The sequence below is a fragment of the Mandrillus leucophaeus genome, unplaced genomic scaffold (assembly GCF_000951045.1).
Source record: "Mandrillus leucophaeus isolate KB7577 unplaced genomic scaffold, Mleu.le_1.0 Scaffold122, whole genome shotgun sequence".
NCBI lineage: Eukaryota > Metazoa > Chordata > Mammalia > Primates > Cercopithecidae > Mandrillus > Mandrillus leucophaeus.
In genome coordinates, this window is record NW_012100543.1 from 856,894 (window position 1) to 868,425 (window position 11,532).

The 11,532-nt window shown below is 36.8% G+C and overlaps 1 protein-coding gene across 6 annotated transcripts in view; it reads left to right on the forward strand.

The window, feature by feature from the left end:
* Nucleotides 1–11,532, forward strand: part of PUM2 (pumilio RNA-binding family member 2) — an 84,334-nt gene that overhangs the window by 57,070 nt on the left and 15,732 nt on the right. The gene's annotated exons all lie outside the window — the stretch shown is intronic.

The following is an 11,532-nucleotide window of genomic DNA, read 5'->3' on the forward strand; positions in this document are numbered from 1 at the left end:
AGCATTCACTGAAAATACTGTTATCCTTTGTCAATTACAGTTCTCTGTAACTGAATAGCATTTGATAGTTTTTTTTTAAAGCACCTTCATATTCATTATTTCATTTCATCCTAATTGTTGGCATAGACTGTCAGAGTGGTTTGTTCATTAAAGATGAAGAAATTAAAGATCAATTGATTAAGAGACTTTCCCAAACCAGTAAATAACAGAATTAAGGCTAAGCATCCAATTCTGACTCCTGATACTATTCTTCCTTTTTCCATTATGTTATTCTATAGGGAACTGAACAATTTTATGAAGTATATAAATAACTTATTCTAATTAGCCTCTCAGAATCTAATGATTACCTCATTATGATGGTATAAATTAAGCTTTTCTTTGGTTAAAGTATGTATAGGATTACCAGCTTTTTAGATTCCTTTCTCAGTTTAGTTATTCTTGAGATTTAGATAAAAATACTTGTCTAAGCACATGTTATATTTGTACTACTTCTTATTTGAAATAAGAATACTTGTTAATCTAAGGCAGGCAATTTAGGGACTGTGTATAGAGCAGAATTCTATAAGATTCTACTCTCAACAGAATTTTACAGGTTCTCGTGTTAATATAAATTGAAAAGCAGCTACAACCCTTTGGTAGACCTAGAAGTAATTTATTTGCTGATGAGTAGGAAATATGTTATGGAGAAATTATATTACTAGTTGTATGGAAGAATTTGTGATGTTTGGTTTTCTGTATAAAAATGTCTTCATCTTGGTTGTACTTCTTTTGGGTTACTAATTTTTTATTTATTATCCTTTAATAACATCAGTGACATTGTGGTTCTAACTTCTGAGAAAGTTTTCACCAGTTAATTTACTTAGTTAAGATAATCACAAACTTAAGACTAGAAAATACTTGATCCGATTCTGTGTTTTGGCATCAGAATCACTTGGGGCACTTGTTTAAAATGCCTAGTAGTAGACTTCAGAAGGATGTGAACAGTTTGCAAATGTGCAGCAACAGTTTTTGCTCGTTACAATGCTTGTGGGGATTCCATTGGCATTAAATGTCTGGCAGCCAGATGTTATACTTTGCATAATCAGCACAAAAATAGTTCGTCCCACTGAAATTTTCAGTAGCCTCCACATGGAGACACTGACTTGAAGTAATTTGTAGTTACTCTTAATATTCTTTTAATCGGCCGGGCACGGTGGCTCATGCCTATAATCCCAGCACTTTGGAAGGCCGAGGCGGGTGGGTCACAAGGTCAGGAGATCGAGACCATCCTGTGAATGGTGAAACCCCATCTCTACTAAAAATACAAAAAATTAGCCAGGCGTGGTGGCTGGCGCCTGTAGTCCCAGCTACTTGGGAGGCTGAGGCAGGGGAATGGTGTGAACCTGGGAGGCAGAGCTTGCAGTGAGCCGAGATCACGCCATTGCACTCCAGCCTGGGCAACAGAGCGAGACTCCGTCTCAAAAAATCAAATAAAAAATTCTTTTAATCTACCAAGAATTCACCTGTAATTTACACCATTCCACCATGCTTATAATGCACCCTAAGGATCAAAAAGTATCCTTTAAAATACAGGCAGATGTGCTTCATGAGAGATTTGCAGTGTTAGCCAAATAACATAAAAATGAAAGTAGCATATATCTCTTGGAATGGCATTGAAAAATTGTTTCTTATATGTAGAGAATATTTTCACTGGAGTTGTTTTGTTGCGATATACCTAGGAATGGATCCAGTGGAAGAAGGGCAAGATCTTTTACATTATAAACTATAAAATGCTGACGGAAGTTACAGATGACTTAAATAAATGGAAGGATATACCGTATTTTAGGTTGAAAGACTCCCTATTATAAAGATACCAGCTTTCTTCTAGTTGATCTAAACATTGAGTGCTATCAATAAAATTAGGTTTAAAAAAAAATGATAAGCTGATGCAAAAAATGAAAATGGAAAAGCAGAAGCAAAAGTAGTGAAGACAATTTTGAAAAGCAAAGTTAGAAAACTTAATACTGCCAGATACCAGAACTTAGAAGGCTACAATAACTAAAACTGTTGGCACAAGGATAAATAAATAGAACAGCGGAACAGAGTAGTGCATCCAGAAATAGACCTACTCATTTAGATCCGTAATGACCAAGTTGCTACTGCAGCTTATATGAGAAGAATGGGTGTTTCAGTGACTTGGGCAGGAGTAGTTGAATATCCAAATGAGGGGGAATGAACTTTGACTTGTTTCACACCACACATACACATATGCACACAAACACACTTTATTCTCAAAGAAATTACATGACATATATTCATGAAGTTAGTAAGAGGCAGAGCCAAAATTTTGAGGCCACATTTATCTGGCTTACTCCAAATGTTGTACTGCTTCTCAAAGGATGCTTTTCTTTTTATTTATTTATTTTTGAGACAAAGTCTTTCTCTGTCCCCCAGGCTGGAGTGCAATGGTGTGATTTTGGCTCACTGCAACCTCTGCCTCCCGGGTTCATGCCATTCTCCTGCCTCAGCCTCACGAGTAGCTGGGACTACAGGTGCCCGCCACCACACCCGGCTAATTTTTTGTATTTTTTAGTAGAGACGGATCTCACCATGTTAGCCAGGATGGTCTCGATCTCCTGACCTCGTGAGCCACCATGCCCAGCCCAGGATGCTTTTATTTCTAATACCTATCTGAATAAATTAAAAGGACCATGTTTCCTATGTTTCACATCTTTGTAAACTTTTTATAAAATTGTAGTAAAATATAATTTAACCTGTTGTGACTTTGTGGAAAAAGTGAGTTCAAATGTCAGTGTATTGGCTTCTTTGTGGTTTTTCGCTTGCTAATAATTGATCTTCAATCCAAATTAAATGCTATTTTAAGGGTCTTATAAATATTTCATTACTAATTTTAAGTTAAAACTGATCAGATAAGAATCTTAGGTACAGTGGCTCACACCTATAGTCCCAGCATTTTGGCAGGCTGAGGCAGGGGGATTGCTTGAGCTCAGGAGTTTGAGACCAGCCTAATAAAATTACAAAAATTATCTGGGTGTGGTGGCATGTGCCTGTAGTCCATGTCACTTGAGAAGCTGAAGTGGGAGGATTGCTTGAGCCCAGGAGATGGAGGTTGCAGTAAGCCAACGTTGTGCCACTGCATTCCAACCTGGGCAGGACAGATCCGAGACCCTGTCTCAAAAAAAAGAAAAAAAAAAAAAAATCTTATTTGTAATATTTAAAAATACTGTAAATAGGATATAAATAGCAAGTTTTTATTTCTAATTACTGAAAGTAATTGCTATTTTATCTTTTCTGTAGTTTTATTAGACTCCTTCTTAGAATTTTTATGTGATTAAAATTTTTACTTATTAATTCAATATTGAATACCTATGTTCAATACAATATTGAAGCCAGCCTCTGCTTGACTAGGAGAAGAAACACCATCCTTATTCACTGTCATCGCGTTTGTAGCTTTGTGGTAAATACAGACAAAAACAGCAGTTACAGTATAATGATTTTAATGTTCTTGTCTTATTTCACTTCATTTAATAATTCTATAGAAACATAGTGATTTCATTGGAATTATTTTCCTTTATGGGTTTTTTGAACCAAAGTTAGCATACATTGGATTACAATAGAATTGTTTCTAGGTTTATTTTCTCCACTAAATTAGAAACAAGAAAGCCCAGGCCTTTTTCTACAACTAAAAATACTCAGATTTCACTGAATGTTTGGGTAATTGAATTCAAGCGGTTTTGTTTATTTGTTTTATTGATGAATTTATTATTAAGTAAGGACACTTCCTTTTTAAAAAATACTTGGTATCCTACATAGATTACTATATTAAAGCATTATTTGGCTGTTCTCAATCAGTGTTTTCTTTGTTCAGTGTGCCAGGATCATGCTCTTTAGAACATTGCACTATGAAAACAAAGTTTTGACAGTCAGTTGTGTGGAGTTTTTGTTTTGTGTGTGTGTGTGTGTGTTTGTTTTTTACCTTCCCAGTTCTTCAGCCTTCTTCCCACCACCACAATGACCCCATCAAGAGAGATAATAAATGTACCCATAATGTTTGTGTAGGATCAGAATTTATTCCAGTATTCATAACTTTTGAAGCAAGCTTTAGGATTGCATAAATCCTTAGTAATTATGGTTTAAGGAAAACAATCCCAGCTCCTATAATTTTTCTTCACTCCAATTAGAAAGGCAACTGGCCTTGAAATCTCAGCTGGAATATTTAAAAGGAAATTCAGATATGGCTTGCTCGTTTATTAACTTGTTACCAAATGTAACAAAGAAAAGAATTTAGGCCAAATCTGACAGGGTTATATGACATATTCAGGGAAAAACCAACAGGTTCCTATTAGGCTACTCAAACTCACCCCACTACTACTGTCTTTTGCGGGGTTAAGGGTAAGTTTTTAAAAATGTTCTCATGTCCATCAGTCACAAGAGAGGTAGTTTTCACTAAAGATAAAAAATGAGGCAATTTTTGAAACTATATAACATTACCCCCTTTTGATAGTGTAATGGAAATTGACAGGGTGGGTTATTGATTGAAATGATGTCATAACTAGTCTGAAGACTGTATGTTATGTTAACTAAGTATGTTATCACTTAGTCTGTTTAAATGCTCCTTGATGAATGAGGGAAGATTATTAAATACCTTCTATGGTGATAGTCTGCGCTTTATTTTTTTAAGTTTAACCAGTAGAGACTATAATAAAAGGTAAGATTTTTTTAAATTGCTTATAGAAAAGAATCACAAGCAATAGAAATGGAAACAACAGATTTTTATTTTATATTTTAGAGCACTTGTCATTTGCATCTACTGTTGTTTTGCATATTGTCATAAAATTAACAATTTTAAGGTAGTACGTTTGACATGTTTATATTTTTATATTAGCCTATTAAAATGATGTGGAAGATTATACTTTTATATATGCCTACTTTGGTTTTTTAAACTCATTGTAGTCTTAGTCTTTCCTCCAATAAAATTTTTTTGTCTTTATATGGCAAATGTGTAATTAATAATAAGTATTAAAATTTTATTCAGTGTATACCTCATGTAGCTTCAGTCATTTTGCAGACTTATGAATGGCATGTGAGAGTAAACATTTTCCAGGAAGCATAGCAGAGTATGACTGACAACTTTACATGAAATTTTTAGACATAATGGTAAACAGAAATTCAGCCTAATTATTAGCTGTGCTTTCTTGGATAAGTTATTTAGCTTCTCTAAGCTGTTGTCTCACAAGTAAAATGGCGGTATGTCTGCCTCATAGGCTGTTAAGAGGATAGCATTCTCATACAGCAGTGTTACAAATGATGTATCATAAAATAATAGTGCAACCACCTGCCAATTTCAGAAACATAAAAAACGATTTATACTTTAAATGCGATAGACACACAAAAAATTTTAAATTCTGAAGGGAAAAAAATGAAATTGCCCCATAGATTTGAGTCATTTATATATTAATCTGGAAAGAAATGTTACCTATCTGTACCTTGTTTTATATTTTTATTTTAGCATTCACTCTGTGTACATGAACTATATTAAATGTATATGACATTAAGTATTCCAGCTAGGCTGGGCACGGTAGCTCACACTTTTAATCCTAGCACGTTGGGAGGCCAAGACAAGTGGATTGCCTGAGCTCAGGAGTTCGATACCAGCCTGGGCAACATGATGAAACCCCATCTCCACTAAAATACAAAACAATTACCTGGGCATGACAGCATGCGCCTGTGGTTGCAGCTATCTGGAGGCTGAGGCAGGAGAGTTGCTGGAACCCAGAGACAGAGGTTGCAGTGAGCCAACATCGTGCAACTGCACTCCAGCCTGGGTGGCAGAGCCATACTCTGTCTCTTTAAAAAAAAAATTAAAAAAATTCCAGCTAATATATGATTGATTTTCTTGAATTAAAGAAAACAAAGTGACATTTGTATTAGTTTCCTAGGACTGCTGTAACAAATGACTACAACTAGGTGGCTTCAAACAATAGAAATTTATTCAACTCAGTTCTAAAGACTGTACATCTGAAATCAAGATGTCAGCATGACCATGCTCCAAAGGATCTAGGGGACAACCCTTTCTGTCTCTTCCTAGGTTTTGGTGGTAGTTGCTGGCCATCTTTGATGTTCCTTGGCTTATAGATACGTCACTCCAGTATCAGTGTCCGTCATCACATGGCATTCTCCCCATGCATCTCTAAATTTTCCATTTCTTATAAGGACACTAGTCAAAGACACTTTCCCCAAAGAACGTCACAGTCACAGGTATAGGGGGTTAAAACTTGAATATGTATTTGGTGGGGGACTGTTGTCCCGTTTGCCGCCTGATTTCCCAAGTCTGAATCCAAAGTCTTAGCCAGTTAAGTAATGGGATAGAAGCTGGAAGAACTTTGAGCCACATAATAGAAAAAGTTTTTGTCCTCAGTTGGATGGCTTACAACATTTATAAAAACTTGACTTTTTGGAGGCTACAACACAATACAGCATTTTACACAAAATTTGCATATCACAGTATCCAACACAAAATCTTCAGCAAATGGTAGCTACCTTTTAAAAAGTTATTGTATACACGACCATATTAATGTGCAGATAACAATGTGAGCTAGGCTCACAGATAGTTGCCTTTTTTCTTTTTCAACAAAATAGTTAATTACTATATGCCATGGACGTTTAAGGACTAGCATGTAGTACCAACTGTGGGGATTTAGAAACATTTCAAGATCCCTGGGTGATTGGTGTGCATATTGAGAAGCACTGTTCCGTCTTCCCCCACTTTACTTTTAAGTTTTCCCACTAAAGCCAAGCAACATGCATATAGTTTTGAAAAGTAATCAGAAAATACTGAACTAAAAGTACTAAGTTGTCCTCTTTTTGGAGTAGAAGGAGCTAAATGCTATACAATACTCTGTCCTCATTTTAGACGTTCCCAGCTACTCCTGTATCTTTGATTCTTTGGCTACTGCAGCTATCATCTTTCCATTTATTGTGATTTCCAGAGCCTTGGCTTCTGAAATAAACTCTTACCTAGTAGCCTATGTGTAGTTGTATCCTTTTCAGGAACGCCCCCCCCTTATTTTAGACAGAGTCTTGCTCTGTTGCCCAAGCTAGAGTGCAGTGGTGTAGTCTCTGCTCACTGTAACCTTTGCCTCCTGGGTGCAAGCAATTCTCCTGTCTCAGCCTCCCAAGTAGCTGGGACTACAGGCGTACGCCACCACACCCAGCTAATTTTTATATATATATATATATATATATATATATATATATATAGTGGAGACGGGGTTTCACCACGTTGGCCAGGCTGGTCTTGAACTCAACCTGAAGTGATCCGCCCACCTCCGCCTCCCAAAGTGCTGGGATTACAGACCTGAGCCACCGCGTGGGGCGTACTTATTTTCATTTTTATTTGCAATTAGTAGTTGAAAATCTGTTGTAAAATGAAACATTAAATTATTTTTATTCTAATTAATTAGTCCCCATACTCTTATATCAGAATATCCTTCAGGTAGATTTTTTTTTTTTTAATTTATCCAGAAGGAGTAATTATGTATGTTTTAAGTAAGGGTCAGGAATCTCTATTCTTAGAAGAATATACAGGCCTGATAGATTGAGTAGCTGTCTTTCCAATCCCAGAGGGTAGAAAACAATGAAAAATGAAGGCTAGATAGATTTAATTATTTTGTGGTTATTTCACTTACAGTCTCTCCCACTACCCCCTGCCCCGCAGAGGACCTGCCTTATCTCCACAGATTCTGCATCCTTGGTTAGGAGGCGGAACCTGTAGATACGGAGGTCTTGCCGTTCATATCCATAGGTGACATAGGCCCAAACTGCTGGAGTTCAGCTTCCACAGATTTTTGGTATTTTGTGTGCGTCCTGGAACCAATCCCCCATGCATACTGAAAGACAACTGTATTTTTTAATACTCTTTGACTTGTGATACTTAATAGGGAAGGATTCTAAAACAGACTTCTCAGAAATTATGAAAACCTGTAAAGTCATGTTATTTCTACTAATAAAATTGTGTTTGCCTTTATTTTAAAGTTCTCATGAATGAACATGAAAGATGTAAATAGCACAGAAGATTGGCACACTGTCATGTGAGATAAGCTCTGGCCTAAGGGTCTTGGCTGACTAGCTGCTTGTCCCATACCTTTTGGACCATTGGACCATAGTGACCTCATCTGTGAAATTATAGTACTGATCTACATGTCCTATATACACTCTTAGGCAGATAGTGATTAAACAGTCATGAATGGTAGTGGGGACTGAATGATGAAATGAAAAGACCTTATCTCTTTAATACTTTTGGTGCAGAAGATAACTGCTTTTAGACTACCGGCAGCAGAAGTATGAATATGATAATCTGTTTGTGTGTGTGTTTTTAACTATTTCTGGGATAATTTGAAAGTAATGGGAAAATTGCAAAACTATACCCTTCACCCACGTTTTCCAGATGTTGCCACTTTTGTCACATTGGCTGTATGATTCTCTCTCCCTGTCTTCTTCCCCTCATCCACAACACTATTTGGGCTTACTTTTGAAAGGAGGTTGCAGGTGGGCCAGCGTGGTGGCTCACCTCTGTAATCTCAGCACTTTTGGAGGCCAAGGTGGGCGGATCACTTGAGGTCAGGAGTTTGAGACCAGTCTAGCCAACATGGTGAAACCCTGTCTCTACTAAAAAAATACAAAAATCAAGCCAGGCATGGTGGTGCGCACCTGTAATCCCAGCTACTCATGAGGCTGAGGCAGGAGAATCGCTTGAACCCAGGAAGCAGAGATTGCAGTGAGCCAAGATTGCGTCACTGCACTCCAGCCTGGGCAACAGAGTGATACCCTGTCTCAAAAAAAAAATGGAAGTTGCAGGCATGATGTCCCTTACTCAAATACATTAGTGTACGTTTGTTGACAGTAAGTATATGTTTGTTGACAGTAAGTATATGTTTTCATATAAAACCACAATTACTAAAGTCAGGAAATTAACACTGATAAACCACTAATCAAACAGCCAACTTTATTCAAACTTTGCTACTTACCTCACTGATTATAAGAAAGAGAAAGGGAGATTGATTTTGGGGGTCCATTGTCAAATTGAGGATCACAGATTACTTTCATCACTGCTCTTTTCTTGAACTATTTCTGTTTTTTATGACCTTGACATTTTTAAAGGGTATAGGCCTGTTTTATAGAATATCCCTCAATCTCCAGATATTTTAGATGACCTGCTTTCAATATTTAGATAACGAAATTTAAGATGTCTAATGTATGTTTTAAATTGGGTTTTACATACATACTTATTTATAAGAGAAAAGATACGCTTCCTTGGGTGAAAGTGAATTAGTTTCTGGAGAATAATATTTTTTTTCTCTTTTCTTTTTTTGTTTTTTTGTTTGTTTGTTTTGCTGGGGGGCAGGTAGGGATTGTTGTTTTGTTTTGTTTTTGAGACAAGGTCTCGCTTTGTTGTCCAGGCTGGAGTGCAGTGGCATAGTCTCATCTCACTGCAACCTCTGCCTCCCAGGCTCAAGCGATCCTCCCTACCTCACCCTCCCCAAGTAGCTGGGACTACAGGCACACACCACCACTCCTGGCTAATTTTTGTATTTTTTGTAGAGATGGGGTTTTGCCATGTTGCCCAAGCTGGTCTCAAACTCCTGACCTCAAGCTATATGCCTGCCTCAGCCTCCCAAAAATGCTGGAATTATAGGCATGAGCCACCAAATTTGTGAATTTCGTGTATGAGAAGGCCACTTAGTCTTGTAGAACTGAATGTCTAAGGTTTTTTAAAATTCAAGACAGTGTAGTATTAGATAGATATTGTGAACCATGTGCACAGGAGTTCTGTTGTTAGGAGCTGATAGAATTTAAATCAAAGAATATCTAGATACGGGAGAAATTCCTGTTGCTTATTGGCAGGATATTTGGAAGGTACCAAATAAAACCGGCTTCTTCATTTCCTGGGGTGAGTATGTGTTTTGAATTTGGTGTCGAAAATCTTTAATGCATTAAGGGTATGTTTGAGGTAATGATAAGAAATAGTAACGAGTAAGTGGGCGGGGGGTATGAACAGGGTACTACTAAGAAATTTGTGTGAAAAATAGGTTTGGAGTAATGACTTGAAAACTAGGTTGAAGATCTTAGAGCATATACTGTATCCGGATTCTGTAGGTTTTTATCATAAAGTGACATCAAAATGGACTTTGAAAGGAAAAATACAGTTGGTGTGTATAAAAATGGATTGGTGAATCTGAAAGTCAGCTGATTAAGAAAAAAAAATTTTAACCAGATTGAAATGATAAGCAAAGCACCCCTGCCCTTCAGAAAGGACAAGGATGCTAGAGAAAACCCAGTGGCTGTGCAGGATGTGATAAGGACCCAATTATAAAGAATCAGATGGGCTAGTGATCAGTTATTATGAACAGTTGGAAATATGTAAACAAATAATGGAAGCGGAAAGACTGGCAGTCTTGAGACCGTATTGAAACACTGAACTCTTGAGCGTTTTGAATATCATAAATGGGTGCTGAGATAGTTACATATAACTAGACCAAACAAGAATTTGATCTTAGAGATTTTGGTGTGTAAGATAGCTTGTTAAATTACATACTATTTTTTTTTTTTTTTTTTTTTTTTGGAGACAGTCTCGCTCTGGTACCCAGCCTGGAGTGCGGTGGTACAGTCTGCTCACTGCAACCTCCGTGTCCTGGGTTCAAGCGATTCTCCTGCCTCAGCCTCCTGAGTAGCTGGGATTACAGGTGCATGCCACCACGCCCGGCTAATTTTTTGTGTATTTTTAGTAGAGATGGGGTTTCACCATGTTGGTCAGGCTGGTCTAGACATTGTTCTAGGCACCAGGTAGCTAGCATGTAGATTAATGTAATTTTATGGCTCTTGTATTGGAGATGGTACTGGGGATTCAAATAAATAAATGCATGTTATGCTATGTAATGGGAAGTTCAATGAAGAAAAGTAAAGTTAGGACAATAGGGGCAGAAAGTGAAAGAGGAATGTTCTAACCCAATTTACCCTCCAGGATTTGACTATTTTACTGCTCTCTGTCCTTGTAGTTCTTTTCAACCTCTAATACTTCCATTTAGCTTTGCACTGACAGTGTGTCCTTGGGACCATCTCTACCCTGTGGCCTGGATTGTATATATAGTACTACTCTGCATAGAGTTTGCATATAATAATAGCATGATGTTGGTAGTGCATTTTGTTTTTCTGAACTCCACTAATGTGTATTTTACAACTATCTATACATTTTTCTTTTTTAAAAGGACACTGTCAAGTACTTTTAAACTGTTAATTGTAATTTTAAAAATTTCCTGCATGTATTTATTTTTATTTCTATTGACTGCTCTTTGATTTTCTTTCTTGGAATGGAACATAAGTTAAAGATGTTTTTTATTCATTTGTAAATGATAAGGCTCTAGGAATAATAACTGCTGTTGATTAATACTCTGGTTTGTGAAATAGTGGCTTTATGTCATTCTCATATATAACTATATTAAAATACATTTTTTTTATAAGAGTGTGTACATGGCT